Source organism: Scyliorhinus canicula, chromosome 4 (assembly GCF_902713615.1).
Source record: "Scyliorhinus canicula chromosome 4, sScyCan1.1, whole genome shotgun sequence".
Classification (NCBI taxonomy): Eukaryota; Metazoa; Chordata; class Chondrichthyes; order Carcharhiniformes; family Scyliorhinidae; genus Scyliorhinus; species Scyliorhinus canicula.
In genome coordinates this window covers 175116056-175137664 of record NC_052149.1, presented here as the reverse complement: position 1 = coordinate 175137664, position 21609 = coordinate 175116056, and the positions used below count along the sequence as shown (strand labels likewise).

The 21609-nt window shown below is 46.8% G+C and overlaps 2 long non-coding RNA genes across 3 annotated transcripts in view; both read left to right on the top strand.

Moving 5' to 3' along the window:
• LOC119965181 overlaps positions 1 to 21609 on the top strand; it is a 47796-nt gene that overhangs the window by 10520 nt on the left and 15667 nt on the right. The gene's annotated exons all lie outside the window — the stretch shown is intronic.
• On the top strand, positions 1482 to 4971 carry LOC119965182. The gene is made up of 2 exons (XR_005460448.1): positions 1482 to 1643; positions 3422 to 4971. It is a non-coding gene; the product is annotated as an uncharacterized LOC119965182 (long non-coding RNA).

The window sequence follows — 21609 nt, the reverse complement described above, 5'->3', positions numbered from 1 at the left end:
GTTCTGACAGAGCTGCTCAGAAAAAGTTAGAAGAATTAAAACCTCTTGTAACTTTTGGGTAACTATTATGAAGACTCAGACCAACCCATCACGGGACTTCCCCCTCACCACCAACCCTCTATGGGATCGACCCTACAGGATTCTCCCCATCACCTGACTGACCACTTCCCTGCTGTATACCCAGCCATCCAAAGCCCTTGATGGGATTTATACCCCTCCCCCGGGTACATCCTCAGCCCCATACCTGTCCAAGGAACCAAGTGGAAGCTCAGTACATTCTGATTAGCAAATGTCAATGGTTTTCCTGCAAGATTTCCTTCAAGCTTTGCTTAATTGAAATATTTTCTGAATATTTATTCTTCTTTTTACTTGGATAAAAGTGAGTAGACAAATATAAGCCACCAGCTTTACAAAAGGAAAAAGAACAATAAATAATAAACTATGAAATATTCCATCAGGTTATGGAAGGGAATATTTTAAAATATCATCGAAAGAAGTTTACAACACCAGTTTAAAGTCCAACAAGTTTGTTTTGAATCACTAGCTTTTGGAGTGCAGCTCCTTCTTCAGGTGACTCACCTGATGAAGGAGCTGCGCTCCGAAAGCTAGTGATTCAAAACAAAGCTGTTGGACTTTAATCTGGTGTTGTAAAACTTCTTACTGTACCTACCCCTGTCCAACCTCCCCTATCGGGGTTCCCTCCCATTCCATGAATTCTTTTTAAATGTCCGAGACCTTCCCCTCCCCACTCCTGTTTTCGACACTACCTTATCCTGCATCCCCTGGGGCGGTAGGTACGGAAAGGTCGAGACCTGCCTCCTCACAAAGTCCCTCACCTGCAGGTATCGGAACCCATTCCCCCGCCCTGGGCAACACAAACTCCTCCTCCAAATCCTCCAAGCACGGAAAGCTGCCATCAATAAACAGGTCCCGAAACTGCTCAATCCCCGCTCGTTGCCACCTCCAAAACTCCCCATCCAGCCCCCCCCCCCCCCCCCCCGGTGCAAACCGGTGGTTGCCACAAATAGGTGTCCATACCAATGCCCCCTCCACTCCCATGTGCTTCCGCCACTGTCCCCACATCGTCAAGGCCGCCATAACCACTGGGCTAATGGAGTACCGAGCTGGTGAGAACAGCAGAGGTGCCATTACCAGTGCCCCTAAACTTGTGTCTCCACATGAGGCCACCTCCACCCGCTCCCATACCGACCCCTCCCCCACTACACACTTCCCAATTATTGCTATGTTCGCCGCCCAGCAGTAGTTTAAATTAAGCTTTTCATAATTATTTAAGGCACCTTTCATATATTTTTCTGGTAGGTTTTCCCTTATGTATTGTTTGATCTTCATATTATTTGTGCGAGCATGCACTACAACTAACCTGATAGAATAGAACTCAATCATGATTCCAGAGCCAAGTGGTATATGGGATTAGTAGAGCCATTATTTGTTTCTAAGTCTAATTCTAATTGATTTACATTAGTGCCAGATATTTCCTTTGCTGAAGTGCTCTAGATGATGGCTGGAGGTTTACATGATGACAGTGATAGGAGTGCCAACCAGATCTCCTGTGAGTCTTCACATCTCCTCAAAAGGCACACCACTATTAGCTCTTGGAATCCTAACACCTTTCAATTCTTCATGTAAGTACTTCTTGCCACCATGTAATGCTGTGTCAGTCTCCTTGTGAAACCTTGTGCACAAATGTCACCGTATAGCTCAGAAGTGGTAATCAGCATGCTTGAATTCTACCCTATACCACACAGCTTCCATAATTTCCCACCACTGCTTACCCATTGGCAACAGTAATTTGTAACTTCATATTATGCTTCCTCTTCAACCTAATTGTCTTTTTCGTCCATAATACATTTAACTACCACCAATACATGAAAGAGTTGATGATGGTTAATTATCTTCAGGTGTGCATTATGGACCACTCGATTATATCTGCTTTGTGAAGAGATCGAATAATAAGAATATATTTTACAGTACCCAGATGGCTGTGTCCTTGTCAGAACTAGGACAAATCCATCTTTTTTTTATTAATTCATAGGATTCCAGCGTTGCAACTAAAGCCAGCATTTATTGCCTATCCCTTCACAACTGAGTGCTTGTTAGGCCATTCCTGAGGATAGTTAAGAGTCAACCACATTGCCCTGAGTCTGTTTAAGGATAACAGATTTTCTTTCCTACAGGACAGTAGTGAACCAGATTGTTTTTTGCAACAATTTACCAGTTTCATGATCACAATTATGGATACCAGCTTTTTCTTCCAGATTTATTGTTAATTAATTAAATTTAAATTCCCCAGCTGCTGTAATGGGATCTAAATTCATGTCACTGGATCATTAGTCCAGCTCTCTCGATCACTTGCGTAGTAATGCAATCACTATGCTCCCATACCCCAAAGGTTAAAATAACGTATAACTTCAGGAGCATAGAATGATTAATATAGTGCGTGCCAGTGGTTCTTCACACTCCTCTAATCACCACTACTTCGATGTTGTCTAGACTTTCCTTCCCAAGTAAGTCAGCTAAACTTTCATCTTAGATAATGCATTCATTATTGGATAGAGGGTAAAGTAGCTACTGCTGTTTGCTGGCCTAAAATCCCTACTTACTTTCTATCATAGGATGTATGATGTATTTGCACATCATTGATACTTTAACTTTGATTATCTTATTACACCCTTGTATCATCTCTATAGATCAATTAAGTATTTTTATTCCAGCTATGTTCTATGCCACCTTGCTTTCTTAAAAGAATCGTGGAATTCCGACTGGACCTCCCATAAGGTCCCCCAGTTACTGGGACTTTGATTACTTTTTCTGACCCAAATTACTGTGTTTGTTGGCTTCTTTGTTTCACTGAGCACCATTCAACCTCAGCCAAACAGCATGCTCAGTGACTGTTGGAAAACAGACCTTCTTAAACTTAGTGATTTTCTATTAATTTTCCACATCCCATAGTTTTATTAATAAGCTTTTCAACATTTAGATCATTTAAACGTTCTATTAATTACACCTTATTATTAAAGAATCATTATTACAAAGTTGACTTGGTGGGATAGATCAGTTTTGTTAATTACATGTTAGAAAGTCAGTAGCCTGTTTTACATTGTTCCTGATTTTTAAAATTTGGGAGTAATGTGAAATGAGCTGATACATTATCAACCGTTTTACATGATATGCTCGAGATCAAGTGGTTTCTTGTTCCTCATGAAGCATACAGTTTCACAAGTTCTTCTGGTGGTTGCTAATTTCCACTTAATCAAATAGGAAAAAAATGTTGCCATGCAAGTTATCAGAAACAAACATTCCAACTGTGACTGAATTGGATCCATGGACATTGCTACTGCAGTCTTGGAATGGGCTTAGTTTGGTGAGTTAGTTTCATTTTTTTGTATTGTTCTTTTTGCAGTTCCAAGTGCTAAATGCATTTTGGCGTAACTGCCTGGATGCAGAGCAGTTTTTCAATGAATCCAGTCCTACCACCTCTCAGGAAACAACTATATCTTAAAGGAGGAAAAAATGCCCAAAGCAAAGGTATCATTTTGACCCCTTGCAGAGAAACTTTACAAAGTTAGACTGAGCTTTTTAAGTTTAACATGTTATACCCGTTACAAGTTGTGGTATTCTAATTTATCCCAGTAAAAACCACAAATTCCTCAGATCTTTTGGCATGTTTCCAATGACATGATTAAGGCACTCTGAATCACAGTTACTGGAAGCTGGCTTTTACCATATATGGAATTGATTTTCTTTCGGAGAATGGAAAAAGTAATGGTATTTTTAGTTAACATTAGACTTTGTATGAGATCATCAATATTCAGCCTTGATATCAGAACCAGACTTTTTATTGCATTTTGTATAACCTATCCATTTTGTTGCAAAAATAATTTGTAATCTCTATGTGTCTTAATAAATTAGAACAGTAAATACTATTGATCCTGATCTAATGAACATGAAAGAGAATTAAGTATTAAATAGATACCTATTTAGGAATACATAAACATGCATAGGCTCCACACTTTTGTTCGACATAAATGTTATTTACAAGCAGATGGTATGTTTAAAAAAAGTTACGATATAATTACTATTTAAGGGAGAGAAACTGGGACTTGGAAACAAGAAGTAAATGAAAAGGAATTTATTTATCAAGGATCAAAATTTGATAGAGTGTATTTGGATGGTACAATGTATTGACTACATGCAAAATAAATAATTGCAGTTTCACAGGAGAAATTTCAGTGTAAATTTCCAGCTAGTACATTTGAAGTGGACAGCTTTACTCCAATTGGGGAACTGGTAAATTAATTCAATAAGTAACACAATTTTTTAAAAAATGAATGTCATTGAACATAAATTATTTGGCTTAAAATTTGATTTGATAGCATTCAGCGCTGGAATAATTTTCAACATAAAATATCTTGCAGACGTTATGTGATAGAACAAACACTCTTGAGGTGCACAGGGAATTTAACATTCAGAGCACTCCACTATATTAATCACATTGGTGTGTAACACAGGATGCTGAAAAATTAATCTCTGGGTCAAAAAGCAATTTCAATTTGTAGCTGCATAAAGCGTACTTAGTACCTAGTTACTAAGAGGACACTAGCCAGTGGAAAAAATTGCCTTTATGAAGTATAGTATAAATGATATAATGCACAGACAGAACCATATCCTAATAGTTATTATATGCAACCACCCCAGTTTCATCTTCAGAATATGGGATTGTGGTATATCTACTTGTTACTTAATGGTTGGGCTTTTTCCTCCAATTTCAGGCTATTCTCAAAATGTAATACGACTCGAAATAGCGATTTGATTTGTGACATATCTCATTGAACTATAGCATCCTGCCTGTAGACTTAATTGAACCAGTCAATTTCCCCACTTTGTGGGCAGCACCTTTTATAAAATAAAAGCTCCAACCCTAAGTCGTATCGCTGAAAAAATTCAGGAAAATGCGTTAAGAAATACACCAATACAATATTTAGTCTTAATTATCAACTGTTTTTATGAATTATTTCATTTTCAATTTATTCGACTGGGACAATTTCTAAAAGTTTCAATTTATATATCCATGCTTTTACTATACCACAAAGTAGTTAGTATTTGCTGTGCAAAATCTTACAGGAAGTCTCATTAGCAGACCGACAAACTAAGCGCAAGGTTGAAACTCAGAAAGCCATCCACAGATAAAGCAATACAATCCACCTTTAAGAACAAACTCTTCTATTTACAACAAAATGGATGCTTCAGGAAGTAAAAAACATAACTAGATGTTAGTCCTTCTTGATATTTCAAATCAGTTTGCATACCTCAGTCATATAAAATGTTTCAGGAAAGCATACCTCATGGGAAATCTCAGATCTATGTTTGGAAAATGATTCTCAGATCTGTAAGTGAGGATTATATTCACTACGCACCTTAAAATTTACACATTTGACTAAATACTATTACCGACTATTTTCAATTAACACAAGCGTTTATATTAGGACATTGAACGGTTGAATCTCCGTGCAATAATCTGTTATTTTGACAATGCCTTATGTTCTGCCCTAGGGCAGAAATTAACTCAAACCTTAGACATGAGCTTGAGCCACTTGTCAAGGAAGAATGGTTGATGTGGTTCTCCATGCTGCTTTCCTCAGTTATTAACTTTGGAGTAACTTTTCCAATGGAAGCCACAACCAAAGCTTGACAAGGGGTGGTTACCTTCCCCATACTCTGCATATACTCACCCCAGACAGCCTGTGCTCCAGTGTCCACTTGTCTGTTCTGTCTGGAATGTGGGCTGTACACCAAGGTAGGAATATCCCCACTGAGTTAGTAGTTACTCTGTCTGAACTTAGAAATAAACTCAATACTAGAGTTGATATTCGTGGGCAGCACAGCGGTGCAGTGGTTAGCTCTGCTGCCTCATGGCACCGAGGTCCCAGGTTCGATCCCGGCTCTTGTGTCACTGTCAGTGTGGAGTTTGCACATTCGCCCCGTGTTTGCGTGGGTCTTGCCCCAAAGCCAAAGATGTGCAGGCTAGGTGGATTGGTCACGCTAAATTGCCCCTGGGTACTCTAAATTTATAAAAATAAAAGAGTTGATAGTCTCACCTTCACTTAGGCTCTCCTGGAGTGAGGTTTTAACCCTTAAATTTCTGACTTCAAGGTGGGAATTCACCATTAAACCAAAGCGTTGCTCCAAATTATTATTACATACTTGTTATAAGAAGCCTTTCTCTTAAGCATGTCTTTTTTTTTTGAAAATCTTTTTATTGGCTTTTCTCATATTATAAACAGTTGTTACTTATATACATTACATTTTTCTTGCCCGCGCTAATTTGCTTTATTTTACAGATAGGTTTGTTTTGTCCTTCATTTGACTAACTGTATGTACATTTTGCTGCTCTCTGGATCGGTCTATGATATCCACCCCCTTCCTCTTCCTCTTCCCCCCACCCCCCCCCCCCCCCCCCCCCCCCCGCCCCCACACCCCCACACCCCCACCATTGGTTTCAGCACCCTTCCTCCTCTTGTGGTTTCCCCATTCTGCCCCCCCCCCCCCCCGGATGAACTGCCCCCAAGAATCCAGGAAGCCTTCCTCAGACCCTCGGATGGTGTACTTAATCTTCACCAGCTGGAGAAATTCTGAGAGGTCAGCGAGCCAGTCTGCAGCCGTGGGCGGTTCTGCCGATCGCCAGCCGAGCAGGATTCTCCGGCGTTCGATTAGAGAAGCAAAAGCAAGGGCATGGCCCCCTTCCCCATGTGTAGCTCTGGCTGTTCCAATACCCCGAAGATTGCCACTATTGGACGTGGCTTCACCCTCACCCCCACAACCTTGGACATTGCCTCGGCGAAGGCTGTCCAGAACTCAGCAAGCTTGGGGCAAGCCCAAAACATGTGGGTGTGGTTGGCCGGGCCCCTCTGGCACTGTTCACATTTGTCCTCCACCTCCGGGAAGAAACTGTTCATTCTGGTCAAGTGCGCTTTGTGCACCACTTTGAGCTGCATTAGGCTTAGCCTTGCGCAGGAGGAGGTGGAGGTCACCCTGCTCAGTGCTTCGCTCCAGAGTCCCCATCCCACCTCTGTCCCCAGTTTGTCCTCCCATTTTTGTCTGGTCCCATCCAGTGGTGTTCAGGCTCTGTCCAGTAGCTGTCCGTATATTTTTCCACATAGCCCCCACTTCTCACTGCTTGTGCCTATCAGGCTCTCTAGTAGTGTGGTCTCTGGGGCCCCGGAGTACCCTACTGTCTCTTTGCGGAGGAAGTGCTTTATTTGGAGGTGTCTCCATTCCTGTCCTCTTGATAGTTTCCACTTCCTCATCAGTTCGTCCAGTGTCGCCAGTCGGCACTATACGTAGAAGTCCCCGACCGTCAGTGTGCCTCCGTCCCGCCTCCATCTTTTGAAGGTGGTATCTAGCATGGCTGGGGGGGAATCTGTGATTGCCGCAGATGGGGGCCATAACGGACATCTTGGTTATGCCGAAGTGCTGTTTCAACTGGGTCCACGTTCACAGCATGACCGCTAGCACTGGGCTTGTTGTTTACCTTATTGAGGAGGACGGGAGTGCTGCTGTGGCCAGGGCCCGCAGGGTTGTTCCTTTACAGGATGCCTCCTCCATTTATACCCAATCTGTGTCGGGTTCTTGTACCCATCCCCTCACTTTTTCTGCCGTTGCTGTGCAGTGGTAGTATTGTAGGTTCTGTGGAGCCAGGCCCCCTGACTTTCCCTCTTTGCAGTGTCGGTTTGGAAATTCTCGGGTTCTTGCCCCCCACACAAACGCCATGATTAGCCTGTCTATGTTTTGGAAAAAGGCCTTGGTGATGAAGATCGGTATGGATCTAAACAGGAAGAGGAACTTTGGCAGCATGTTCATCTTTATGTTTACACTCTTCCTGCCAGGGAGAGTGAGAGTGAGCCCCACCGTTGAAGGCCTTTTCTTACTTCCTCCACCAGACTGATCAGATTCCACCTGTGGATCTGTGTCCAGTCTCTGACTATTTGGATCCCCAGGTAGCGGAATCTGTTCTGGACTAACTGCCTTCAGCTGTCCCTCCCCGTTTTGGGTTCACTGGGAATGCCTCGCTTTTGCCCAGGTTAGGTTTGTAGTCTGAGAAGGTTCCAAACACTTTCAGTATTTGCTGTATTGCCTTCAGTCCCTCCTGTGGCTTTGAGACAGAGAGGAGCAGGTCATCTGCATAGAGTGAGACTCTGTGCTCTCTGTCTCCTCTCCAGATTCCCTCCCAGCTTTTTGCGTCCCGTAGGGCTATCGCCAGGGCTAGCGTGAACAAGAGTGGGGACAGGGGGCAGCCCTGTCTTGATCCTCTTTGTAGCTGGAAGTATTCAGAGCTGGTGGTGTTAGGTCAGACACTCGCTTTAGGAGCGTTGTACAGGAGCCTCACGCAGGAGGTGATCCCCGCTCCTAGCCCAAACCGTTCCAGTACTTCAGGGAGGTAGCGACTCTATCCGGGGGGGGGGGGGGGGGGGGGGGTCATTATCACATTCAGCAGCCTACCCTTGACAAACGAAAGGGAAAATGCTGGAAAATCTCCGCAAGTCTGGCAGCATCTGTAGGGAGAGAAAAGAGCTAACGTTTCGAGTACATTGACTCTTTGTCAAAGCTAACAGACAGAGAAAGTGGGAAATATTTATACTGTGGAGTGAGAATGAAAGATGAGTCATAGCCACAGAAACCCAGGGAAACCGGGTGTTAATGGCCACAGATACTAAGGGGAAAGAGTGTCAATGGCAGTCCCCCGAGAGGACAAAAGATGTGAAAGGTCAAACAGCAGGGAAACTAACATCAGAAAGAAATGGTAAAAGACAGTTAATATAAAATGAAAACAAATGGGTCTGTGCGCATTCAGGATCCTGACCTTCCTGTTGCTTGCCATTTTAACAAAAGACCCTGCTCCCATGCCCACATGTCAGTTCTTGGCCTGCTGCAATGTTCCAGTGAAGCGCAACGCAAACTGGAGGAACAACATCTCATCTTCCGGTTAGGCACGCTACAGCCTTCCGGTCTCAACATCAAATTCAACAACTTCAGATGATCAGCCCCACCTCGACCCATTTATTTTCATTTCATTTTAACTGACTTTTACCATTTCTTTCTTTCTTAATATACATTTAATTTTGCCCCCCCCCCCCCAATTTTATCCACCTTTCCTGCACCTTTCTCCTCTTTGCTTCCCCCTTCCCCTGCCCCCACACCTACAGTCCCCACCATTGGCAGTTCCAGTCTGTCACCCGAACTTACCTGGTGGACGCGCCCCTGCACTCCGGGGTTTCCCTTTGCTAAGGGGCCGTCCAAAATGCCCAGGGTCACCGCTCTCACCATGGGGTCGGGCCCCAGCGCTCAGGGGTTTCCCTTTGCCCAGGGGGCACCCAATGTGGCCACCAGCTGTGTACGCCACACGGGTGCGCCCCTGCACTCCGGGGTCTCCCTCTGCCCTGATGCCCTCTCGAGTGGCTGTTAGCGGCACCCTCTTGGTTCCTTGCCCTGCTCCCTGCCCGCCGAGGCCTATGTCTGTACTGCTTCACTATCTCACCCTTCTCTTTGCTTCTCTTTTGTTCTGTGTTCTCTCCCAGACTCCTCTCCCCCCTCTAGCCCCTGTACCTTTGTCCCCCCCTGCTTTCTCCCCCCAACCCTGCCCCCCTCCCCTCCTTGTGCCAGACGCTCCCCCTCCCCTGAGAGGGGCACCGCGGCCCTCCTTCCTTCCTGCCCTCTCGAGCTGACCCTCCTCGCTAGTACGGTGGCCCTCCTTCCAGTATTTGCCCAGTTCTGGCCCTGTTTAACCTTTCTCCTGCTGGCCCTTGTCTCGCCCTCCTGTTTGCTTTCCTCGCCCTCATCTCCCTCGTTCCACTCCACGCCCCCCCCCCATTGCATTGAGGGAGGAGACAAGCTCTGAGACAAAACAGCACAGTCCTGCGCAAGACGTAACACACATGTGCACAGTTCATGAATCCATTGTCCTTGTTTGCAGTCTGTCCTCCGCTCTTTATTCTGGTTTTCCCTTCCTTTTCCACCCCCATGCCTTTCATTGCAGTTGCGTGTGCTCCTCCCCCAGCTTGTTCGCTCTAACAAACTCACCAGCTGCCGCTGGGGTGTTAAAATACAGCTTTCCCCTCAAATGTTACCCAGAGTTTGGCCGGGTATAACATCCTTAATTTTACCTTGCTTTGTGCAGTGCTGATTTTGCCTTGTTGAATTCAGCCCTTTTTTTGGCCAGGTCCGCCCCAATGTCCTGATACACCCTTATGGTCTTCCCATCCCACATGCTCTGTTTCGCTTGCCGGGCCCACTTTAGGATTCTCTCCTGGTCTTGGAACTGGTGCAGCCTCGCAATAATTGCTCGGGGCTGGTCCCGGCTTTGGGCTTGGGTCGGAGCGAGCTGTGCACGCTGTCTATTTCCGGTGGGTTTGGGAATATCTCCTTTCCCACTAGCTTGCCCATCATTTGGGTGATGTAGCCTGTTGGGTCTCTGCCCTCTATCCCCTCTGGCAGACCCACTATTTTAATGTTCTGCCATCTGAACCTATTTTCCTGGTCCTCCACTTTCTCTCTTAGGCTCTCCTGGGGCCATTACTAACCTTTTGACCTCGGCTCCTAGGGTTATCACCCTGTCGCTCTGGTCCGAGGCAGCCCTCTCCAACTGCAGAATCGTTTTTTTCTGCACCTTCACTTCCCTTTCCAGGCCTTCGATGGTCTGCTGCATTTTGTGCATCATCTCCTTCATCATTGCTTGGAGCTCCGACCAGAGCGCCTCCTTTATGCTGGTCGCTGTGTCCTGTTCACGTTCCGCTGCCTGGCCCGCCATCGTTTTCCCTTTCAGGCTCGCCTGTACCTCCGTCTCGTCTTGTGGGGCCGCCTGCCTGCGCGTCCGCCGCTCATGCCCCTCACCCTCGCTGCTGCTGCTGCTTGCGTCTCACTGTCCATTCACCTTGGTGTTTTTCTTTCCTCCAGCCATCTGTCTGTCTCTCTTTCTTTCCCCGCTGCTGTTTCTTCCCCTGGAGTTGCTCTCACTTCCCCCGCTCCTCTGCTCTCACTGGGTCTGCCTCGGGCTTCGGGTTTCCCTTTTTGTTTGTTAGGGGAGGGGGGTTGTGGTTGGTTACCTTCCTCTCTTCCTCCCTTCCTCTCTTTCCTTGCCTCTTTGTTTCTTTAGTTATTTACTTTTATTTTTCCCCCCCTTCTTCTCTTTTTTTCCCCTTCCTTCTCACTGGATCAGGAGGGTTTGGGAGAGATGTTTCCTGGTGCGGACCGGAGTCCATCTTCGTCTCGCCGCTCACCATATGGTCGCTGCCGGTCCGTTGCGGGGGGTCCCTCTCTCTCTCTCTCTCTCTTCTGCTCGTTGGCCCTGCTGGCTCTGCTCCCGAGTGCTTGAGTCTCTGGCTTTGTGGTCCGGGCTGCCGCTTCTCTTCTGCCACCCACGTTCTCTCTCTTAGACATGTCTGAAAGTGTACTATAATCAGAATTTCTTAATAAGATGAACTTTCGGTAAGAATTGCATTATTATGCTGCATTCATCAGTTTTTAACAATGAGATTAGACTACATAACATTCAACATTCTTGTCATTACAGTCATAGGTATATATCGAAGTGTGCCCCAAATCTGGGTATCTAACATTTTTCATGATTTTTAAAAAAGTTAGCACACCAACTATTTGAATTTGCACTAATAAGTGCAGATGCACTCTGTCTGAGGTAAAACTTAAATGTTCAGTTCCAGTGATTCTGTTTTAAGCTAATTCTTTCCTCCTGCCAGGATCTTATTTCCCCTAATTCATTTAAATCCCTCGCTGATTATAATTTTGATCCGGTCACCAGTCAAACAAATGACCAAAGAGTCATCTTCCTGTATAGCTGGAATGTAACAAGCAGAAACCTCTACTTTGTGCATGTTATACGAATGCAGAGTGAATCATATTAACAATATTTGTGGCTCTAAACAATGCTTTGATTGCCTTTGAAATTATTGTTTTGCAACTATTAAGAACAAAATCATTATCTAACCAGCATTATATTTTGCTTAACTGTTGGTAACAACATGCAGTGTTTCAGAACTTATTTAAAGACATGCTTAAATTTCATCCAAGGATGACAAGTCACTAATAGGAAAGAATAAACACTCCCTACGGGTTGGTGAGCTGTTGGTGTTCCATTGATTTGGACAGAGTTAGAAATGAAGTGTGATGTAGCATGTGAGTTATGAGCCTGTCACTTTTCTCCAGCCCTAATTAGCATGTTTTGTATAAGCCTTGACAGATCCAAGTTAGAAGGTGAAAAGCACTGAAACACTTCACTTTTCACTCTGGAGAAAAGAGGAAACTGGGCTGCCACATGATCCACCCCAAATAACATGAACAATGTTGGTTATATGAAAACAATTAACAGTTACCAGGGCAAAGATAAAACCAAACATTTATCATTTGCCACTGCATTATAATTGGCAGTGGACCAGCGATCTCTCCCCAAGGATAGAAAGACTCAAGGTCCCTGCTCCTCCAGCCTCATCTCTTAAATTCACTTGGCAGAGTTTAATCACAATAATTCCCAACCCTGCTGTAAGAAATAATCAATAAACTAGTAAATCAGAATGGCAAATCTGCGATGCAGGTACAGAAATGTATTGCTATAGCTCATTCGCCATGTTATAATCCTTATGAGGTTTAGTCTCCCCAGATAATTGTATATGAATTGAATATAATTGCATTAAGAATTAATTGGGGTTTCACCAGTGCTCATACATTTAGAAGCAGCCTCAAAGTGCAGTAGTTGGTTGGAGGTGCATGGCATTTAACATGTGTTTCTGTAAATAAAAGTCCCATTCCTATTCTTCACTGTCTTGGCTATCTGAATTTTAACAATCCCATGTCACATTGTAAGTTACAATGTTTCAATGGTGACTGAATGAATCCTGTGGCAGTGGGCTTTCCCTACTTGGCAAGAACACAAATATGGTCCTGAGATTTCACTCCGGAGTCAGGAGCACAGAGTCGGGAAAGTCGCTGGCTCCATGATGCGCGATCAATAAGCACAGAAACAAAGGAGTAGTCCGAATCGAAGGCTTTAATCTACAAGAAGTGTGCCCAGCAGCTTGAGTACAGAAATAACGATGGCTGCTGGGAAACACGGGTTCTTATACTCTGCCTCATGGGTGGAGCTACCTTCATCTCGACCAATGGGAAAGCAACACTTGGGCCAATGGGCAGCGAGCCTTCTCCACCAATAGCAACTCACACTCCCAGGTACCGTAGTACCTCTAGTCATACTACCACATTCCATAAACCCAACGGGGTTCATAATGGTCATGCCCGCTGTCCTTGGAAACATTTCAGAGGCAGCAGGTTTGCTTCTGGTGTGGAGGTGAGCAATGCAAAAGGTTGTATTTAATAATTCAGCACTTTGTCTCAGCTGTAAAAAACAAATCCCCAAAAGCCTCTAACCCTCTCTCCCCCCCACACATAGTTGCCATGCACCATTCATGCCAACCCACACCATCTCACCCCCCCCCACCTCCCCCCTCCGCCAATATAAAGAATGCCACAAACTTTAGATTTACTTCGGAAAGATCTAAAGTGCACAATTTGTGCTTTGAACATCCCACTAGCAAAAATTGGATCAGACTGAGGAACTTTAACATCTAGAGCTGCCTCTGTGAACCTCGGGTGTGCAAAGTACCACTCGTTCTCCACCTGCCCCATTCCCCAGGAACCTGGCGAAAAAGGCAGGTGCCAGGTTCAAATTGAGCATTCAGCGCCATTTTGGATAAGCTCGAGACCTTTTCCATTGTTGCAAAAATTTAGGTATGCTCTCTGCCTAACTTGAGAATGGTAGTCGGAAATACTTTTATTCTCAGCTGAGAAATAATATGCCAATAGATATGAGGGCTGACAATTACACTCATTAGGAATGGCAGGTAGACTGGCCATCCCATGATGCAATGATGTTGAGTAAATGAGGAAGAAAATAAATGGGGAGGGATTATCTGCACCATCTGTGCAGCTGGTTGCGCAAGAGGCCTTAAGAAAGAAGGTACATGGAGCTTTAAGAAATGTTTTATCTCAATTGTTAATGAAGGTTTAAGGTTGTTTGCATTTAGAATGAACTTTGGCCACTTACCAGCTCAACATTTTTGTGCTGTCTCTTTTGGGATTAAGAGCTCTAGAGATCATTAATATTGGCAGAGTAGTGTATCACATTAAAAAATGATTTAAAGTGAAACACAATGATGTAGTTTATGAGTCTCACAATCAAAAAGATTTAATATTTCACATGAAACAAGTTGTTCTCTATTCTAATTGAGCAATGATGAAGTCATATAAAGTTTTGGTGATTTCAATCTGAGAAATGTGATAGCCTTCTCGAACTGTGCCTCACTCAAAAATTCCTTCTCCTTATTTTCATATTACCATGTAGCTATATGAAGTTATTGGCCGCGATTCTCCGCAACCACGATGGATGGGAGAATAGCGGGGGGTTCGCTCCCGCACCTCCTGCTATTCTCCCCCCCCCCCCCCCCCCCCCCCCCCCAAATGGCATGTCTGGTTTTCCGACACGCCGCTCGGAGAAACGTGAAAAACGGCGGCCCACGATTCTCCAACCCGGATGGGCTGAGCGACCTGCCGTTCCCGACCTGTTCACGATGGCAGCGGCAACCACACCTATCCCCCCCGGGTAGGGGAGAATAGGGGGCCGAGAGAGGCTTCCAACGCCGTCGTGAACCTCTCCAGGTTTCACGATGGCGTCGGGCCTTGCGGAGAATTCCGCCCGGGTTGTCTGTGAAATACTTTTAAGGATCGGAGGGCGGGATTCTCTCAGCCAGGGGCCGGGCTGGAGAAACCCCGCAACCGGCGTGAATCATTACGATTTTCTGCAGCGCATGGAAGGGTCCGGGGTGGCCTGTGGGGGAGGAGGGAGGGATCGACCCGGGGGGGCCTCCGATGTGGCCTGACCCACGATCGGGGCCCTCCAATCGTCAGGCCGGCCTCTCTTGCTGGGGGCCTCCTTTCTTCCGTGCCGGCCCCTGTAGCCCTGTGCCATGTTGCATTGGGGCCAGCACGGAGAAGGGAGACACCGCGCATGCGCGCATTGTAGCCGGTGCCACGGTGCATGTGCAGGTTGGTGCCGATCCCCACTGCGCATGCGCGGAACCCACGGCGCCCAGTTCACACCAGGATCAACAGCTGGAGTGGTGTGGGCCGCTCCAATACATGCTGGCCCCCTGTAAGGGCCTGAATTGCTGATCCTGAGGCCGTGTTGATGCTGTCGAGAAACGCGATGGCGTTTCCGACGGCATCAGCACTTAGCCTCAGGATCACAGAATCCTGCCCTATGTATCTTTAAAGCACAATTCTGCTGCCCCAACAAATAATCTGGTACTGGTAAAATGCTAATCTATCCTACTAATATAATTACCATTCAACATGGACAATAAAGGGCGTGATTCTCCACTGCCCACGACGGGTCGGAGAATAGCGGGAGGACCTTCCCGACATTTTTCCCGACCTCCCGCTATTCTCCCCCCCCCCCCCCCCCCCCACGGCCGCCCCACGACACGAATCGCTGCTCGCCGTTTTTTTACGGCGAACAGCAATTCTCCCCTAGCCGATGGGCCGAGTTCCCAGGCTTTACGGCCGTTTTCACAAACGCAAACACACCTGCTCTCACCGTTCGTGAAAACGGCCGCAAAGTGCCGTTCCCGACAACCATGGCACCGATTGGCATGGCCGCACCACGGCCGTGCCAAGGGTGGCATGGGCCCGTGATCGGTGGGCACCGATCGCGGGCAGCAGGTCCGAAACCCGCGCACTCTTTGTTCCTCCGCCGCCCCGCAGGATCAGTCCGCGGGGCGGCTGAGGGGCATGATGGCCCGTGCATGTGCGGGTTTGACGCATATGCGTGATAACGTCATCTGCGCATGCGCGGGTTGGAGCCGTCCAATCCGTGCATGCGCGGCTGAAGTCATAGTGCGCGTCAGCCGCCGTGACCCTTGGCGCGCGGGCTTAGCGATGGTCGCTATGCCTGCGATGCCATGCTTCGCGGGGCCGCGCTTCTAGCCCCGACCGGGGGGGAGAATCGGGTCCCGGGAGGGGGTGCGGAGGCTGCCGTGAAACACGGCCAGTTTCACGGCAGCCTTTACAACTCTCCGCATTTGCGGAGAATCGCGCCCAAAGACTCTGGGCGTCATTCTCTGGTCGGCGACGCCGAAATCATGTTCGGTGATCGGCCAGAGAATCAGTTTCCAACGATGCTCTGCCCCCTCCAAAGCGGCGTACTCTAGGAGTACAGTCCAGCGCCCCGACAGTCGGGGATGGCTGATCCGTGCGGGCAGGGGGAGCTTTAACAGGGGTTAGGGGCACTGTTCGGGGGGGGGGGGAGGGGGGGGGAGTGGTACAGAGGTCAAGAGCCGGCCAAAGGGGGCACTATTGTGCAGGCTGGGTCCGTGCATGCAGGCGCCATGTTCCACGGCGCGGCCGCTGTTTCCCAGGCCGCATTGGCAGCTAGAACCGGAGGCGATATTCTCCCATCGGGAGACGAAGTCCCGACGCCGGAGTGCAAACCGGAGTGTTTCATTCCGGCGTCAGAGGCCGCTCCTCGCCCCCTATTCTCCCACCCCCGGGGGGCGAGGAACGGCACCGCATCAATTACACGCGCCGGGCCTAGGCGCTGCATGAAAGCGACGCCACGTAAATGATGTCACCCGCGCATCCGCAGGTTGGCCGGTGCCAACCCACGCATGCACAGTTGCTGTCCTCCCCGTGGGCGCCCCGCAAGAAATCTCGGATTGATCTTGCGGGGCGGCGGAGGAAAGGAGTGCCTCCTTCAGAGAGGCCGGTCCGCCGATCGGTGGGCACCAATTGTGGGCCAGATCCTTTTTGAGCGCGCCGTGGGTGCTGGATCCCCCCCTCCACCCCCCACAGGCCGCCACCCCAGCGTTCGCAGGCTGTTCCCGCCGGCATCGACCTGGTGTGGACGGCGCTGGAGGGAACCTGCCGTGTTGGGCAGGCCGCTCGGCCCATCCGGGCCGGAGATCCGCCGCTCGGCCTTTACAAACGATTCTCCGAGCGGCCTGCCATAAATCTCGCCGCGCCGGTTTGGGGGGGGGGGGGGAGAATCGCATGCGGGTGCCGGGGCGGCGTGGCAGGACGCGCCCGGCACCCCAGCGGTTCTCCCACCCGGCGTGGGGGGGGGAGAATTGCGTGTAGAGTTTGCAAATTCTCCCGTGTTTGAGTGTGTTTCGCCTCCACAACCCAGAGATGTGCAGGTAGGTGGATTGACCACGCTAAATTGCCCCTTAATTGGAAAAAAGAATTGGATACTCTAAAATTAAATAAAAAAGTATGGTTTCCTCTGAGACACAGGAAATGTCATTCCTAATTATTGGAGATTGTTGTATTAGATAGAATGATACTTCCACAGTCACTGGCAGACAATTATATAACAGATAGTTTATCAGGTTTCAAGACGTACCTTCAAACAATAGCCAGTCCTTGCAAAAATACATGGGATTTTCTCTCACTGATCAATCCTTCCAAGTACCGGCTGAATAATAATACTGTCATCTGAAAAGTAAAACATTTGCACTTAAAAGTTCATTTTTAACTAAGATCTTTCAACAGAAGGTGTACCTTTTTGTCATCAACATCTAGTGCCAAGATAATTAAAAATACAAATACTTTCAATATAATTTGTAGAGCGATGATGACATTGCACCATAAACAAAATAAAGATTACATTTTTTAGTGATAGAAGCTGAACTAATTTCATAACAGAGTAATAAGTTGTGTGTTGGTTTTTCTCATCTCCATAAAAATGCAACATACACCGTGTCTTCTCATGTGCTTCAATATTTCAATTGTATATAAGATTTGTGTTCTTATACACTTTTAACTTTTCCATTTAGAACATAGAACAGTACAGCCCCTTCGGCCCTCGATGTTGTGCCGAGCAATGATCACCCTACTTAAACCCACGTAACCCGTATACCCGTAACCCAACAATCCCCCCATTAACCTTACACTACGGGCAATTTAGCATGGCCAATCCACCTAACCCGCACATCTTTGGACTGTGGGAGGAAACCGGAGCACCCGGAGGAAACCCACGCACACACGGGGAGGACGTGCAGACTCCACACAGACAGTGACCCAGCCGGGAATCGAACCTGGGACCCTGGAGCTGTGAAGCATTGATGCTAACCACCATGCTACCGTGAGGCCCCACTTAAATAGCTCTTAAATAATGAGCTAATTTAAATTTTGAAATAAAATGATCAAAATGTGTTACTCTTTTGTCATGCGTTCCATAAGTAATCAAATCTTTTTGAGTGAAAATTCTTTATTTAATAGGAATAGATTTATTTCAAGAGTTAAAAAAAAAGTCTGTACAGTAGTTCAGGCAGAGAAATATTTCTGTAGCGCCTATTCGCATACTATTATTCCCACAACTAAGGCATGATATATCCCAGCCCCCATTTCACAAACAGCATACACATGTGAACTGTGGGAAAGCAGTGAAGGGGTCTGGAATGGGAGACTGGAATTAAGAATAACATGAACTCCTGGGCAGTTGAAGAGTAAAGCATTTCCTTTCTTGGTGCTGAGATTTACTGATGTCTGGTTTTGTATATGACAAAGGTTGGGCTTCACTGACAGCTGCTGTTTCCTCTCAGTGCGCGAGCTTTATAAATCCTCAATTGCACAAGTCTGATCAAACATCCTCAATAAAGACGGTGCATGTCTCCTAAAAGTTCAACATAAATAAAATCTGCAGCCTGCCTTTCTTTGCTCTTCATGTATGGTCAATGTATTATAACCAAAGGGAAGAAACAAGCAAGAGCTTTCTTTTAAACGTTTGATCTGAATATTTCTGTGAACCTGTGTACGCAATAGGCATTTACATTAACACGCTGTTGTGTTAATATTAGAATATAAATTATATTGACCTTATTTATTAGGAAAAAGATAATTGTTCTGTCTAATGTCCTTTGGTGCAGCTGTTAAATTATGTATTCACGTAATCGTCTTCTTAGGCATTCCCTCAGGATTGACAATGACTTGCTTTCACTCCAGTTTGATGAGTTCTGAGATGGCTGATATGTCCAATGCTTAACTTGCAAACTCTGCAACATTTGGGGCAGCTGTTTGTAGGGTTGGGTCGGTAGGTTTTTAGGTGGTTTGAGGCCTCCCTCCAATGCCTTGACTTCACCTCTGCACATTCCCGATTAAGGGTGGAATTCTCCGCTCCAGCGCGGCATCGGGAAGGCCGTCGTAAACTCGGCTGAGTTTCACGACGGCCTTGGAGGCCGCTCCTCGCACCCTATTCACCCCCCACCCCCCTAGGAGGGGCTAGGAGGGATGCTCCGTAATTCTCAGCCGCCAGGCCTTGACGCTTGCATCAAGGTGGCGCGCCGAGAATGACGCGACAGCGGCGCCTAAGTGACATCAGCCGCGCATGCGCGGTTGCCGCCTTCCCCTCCGCTGCCCCGCAAGACGTGGCGGCTTGATCTTGTGGGGCGGAGGAGGGGAAAGAGTGCGTCGCTTGGAGACGCCGGCCCGATGATCGGTGGGCACCGATCACGGGACAGCCCCCTCCCGAGCACGGCCGTGGTGCTCACTCCCCTCTCCGCCTCCCACAAGCCACAAATGAAAATTTGCCACCATGTTCACGACGGCAGCGACCAGGTCTGGTTGCCGCTAGCGTGAACAGGTCGGGAACGTCAGGCCGCTCGGCCCATCCGGGCGTGAGTCGCCCAGCCGTCCCGCGATTCTCCCACCCGGCGTGGGGAGCGGAGAATTCCGCCCTCAGTCTCTCAAAACATTTGGTGCCTTCCTGGATGAGCCTTTGCCATTTTCGTCAGTCAAAATCCAGGGACTTCCATGAGTCAGCGGGGATGTTTGACCCCCAGAGATGTTTCGAGGACATCACTAAAGCGCTTCAATTGTCCACCTGGGCGTCTCCAATCTGACCGAGTTCTGAGGAGAGCAGTTGCTTCGGCTCTCTGGTGTCAGGCATATGAACTACATGTGCCACCCAGTGGATCTAGGTTTGAGTGATTGGCACCTCGGTGCCGGGCAGGTTGACTTTGGAGAGGGCGCTGCTGTTGGACACCGTTTTGGTCACTGACAAGGATCTTGCAAAGGCCCTGCTGTTGGTACATCTCCAGCAATTTGAGGTTCCGGCTGTAAGTTGTCCAAAACGTCAAAGCATGCGTGAATGCTGAGATCACTGCTACCCAATAAACCATGACTTTAGTGATGGGTTTCTTATTGTGAGATTCTAGTAATGGTTACAGTTGTTTAAGTACAAATAGATGACGACCATATTTTATTGGAGTAAATATGGGGCTAGATTCTCTGCTGTCGGGATTCTCTGTTGTGCCTGCAACCTGGGGATTTCCCGACGGCGTGGGGCTGCCCTCAATGGGAAACGCTATTGGCCGGCTGGCAATACAGAGGATTCTGGGGGCGCGCCGCACCAGATTTTAGTGAATCCCGCCCATGGTACTTTATGACATTTTTGTGAAGTGATACATAGAAGTGGTGCATTCAACCAAGAGAATAAAAATTACATTAGATCGGGCCATTTCCTCGATTTGCACCCTATTATTTGGTCACAAAATGCTAACTATTATTATATAATAAAGGAATCAGTGTGTCTTGTGAAGCAATGTGGCAAAATCACATATTGTTTTATGTATATTTTAACAAAACAATGTATTAACATATAATGACTACATTTTAATAAAGAAAACCATTCATTCTCTTCCCCTGGTGCAATTCTCTAAGGCCAAACTAATGCTTGTATGATAGTCTGACAATTACACCATAACTCCAATCTTTTTGTGAATGCTCATTAAAGTGTATGAATTTACATGGAAAATTTTAACTGTCCCCATCACAGGGGACGAGCCGCCTGTTTACACCCTGCCTGTTATGTGCCCCGCCTTTCCACTGAAGTTAAAATCAGCTTCAATTGCATTGTCTGAATAAAATACAACTGCAGTATTCTTAAAAACAAAAAAAGTATGAAACCTTTTAATCAGATGTTGCAGAACATTTCTTTAGACATAGGGCACAATTCAACCAAAAAAATTCTGTCTGGTTTTGGCGATGTTTAGCAGGGTGCCCGGGTGGCAATGCCAAAGTGCCAAGGTTCCCAGGTGCCAGTGGAAGTGCCACGGTGCCACCCTGCCCAATGCCTGACCACCCAGGCCCCCCCCAGGTGCTGTTAAGACTGGTCCACGTTTGCGTCTCGCGAGATTCAATGGCCTCGTCCCGACACCAAGTTAGGTGAATGAGGTCGTTGAATCGCGCCCATTACATCAAAGCAACTGAGTGATACACTTTGAGGCATTGATTGGGTGAATTAATAAAATACAAGACTACAATGCTATTACCAATGCAACAATGCAATAAAACAGTGTAGCTTTGTGTCATTCCAGGTGACTAGCTTCATGAACTTCAGTTTATAATAATGTTTGTCTTTTATTATATGTTTGTATAACGAACATTAACATTTAGTGGCCAATTAAGTAATAGCATGTGGAAAGCGCAGAGATGAATAATCAAGTTGTTCATTTACCAGACACTGTGAGATATAAA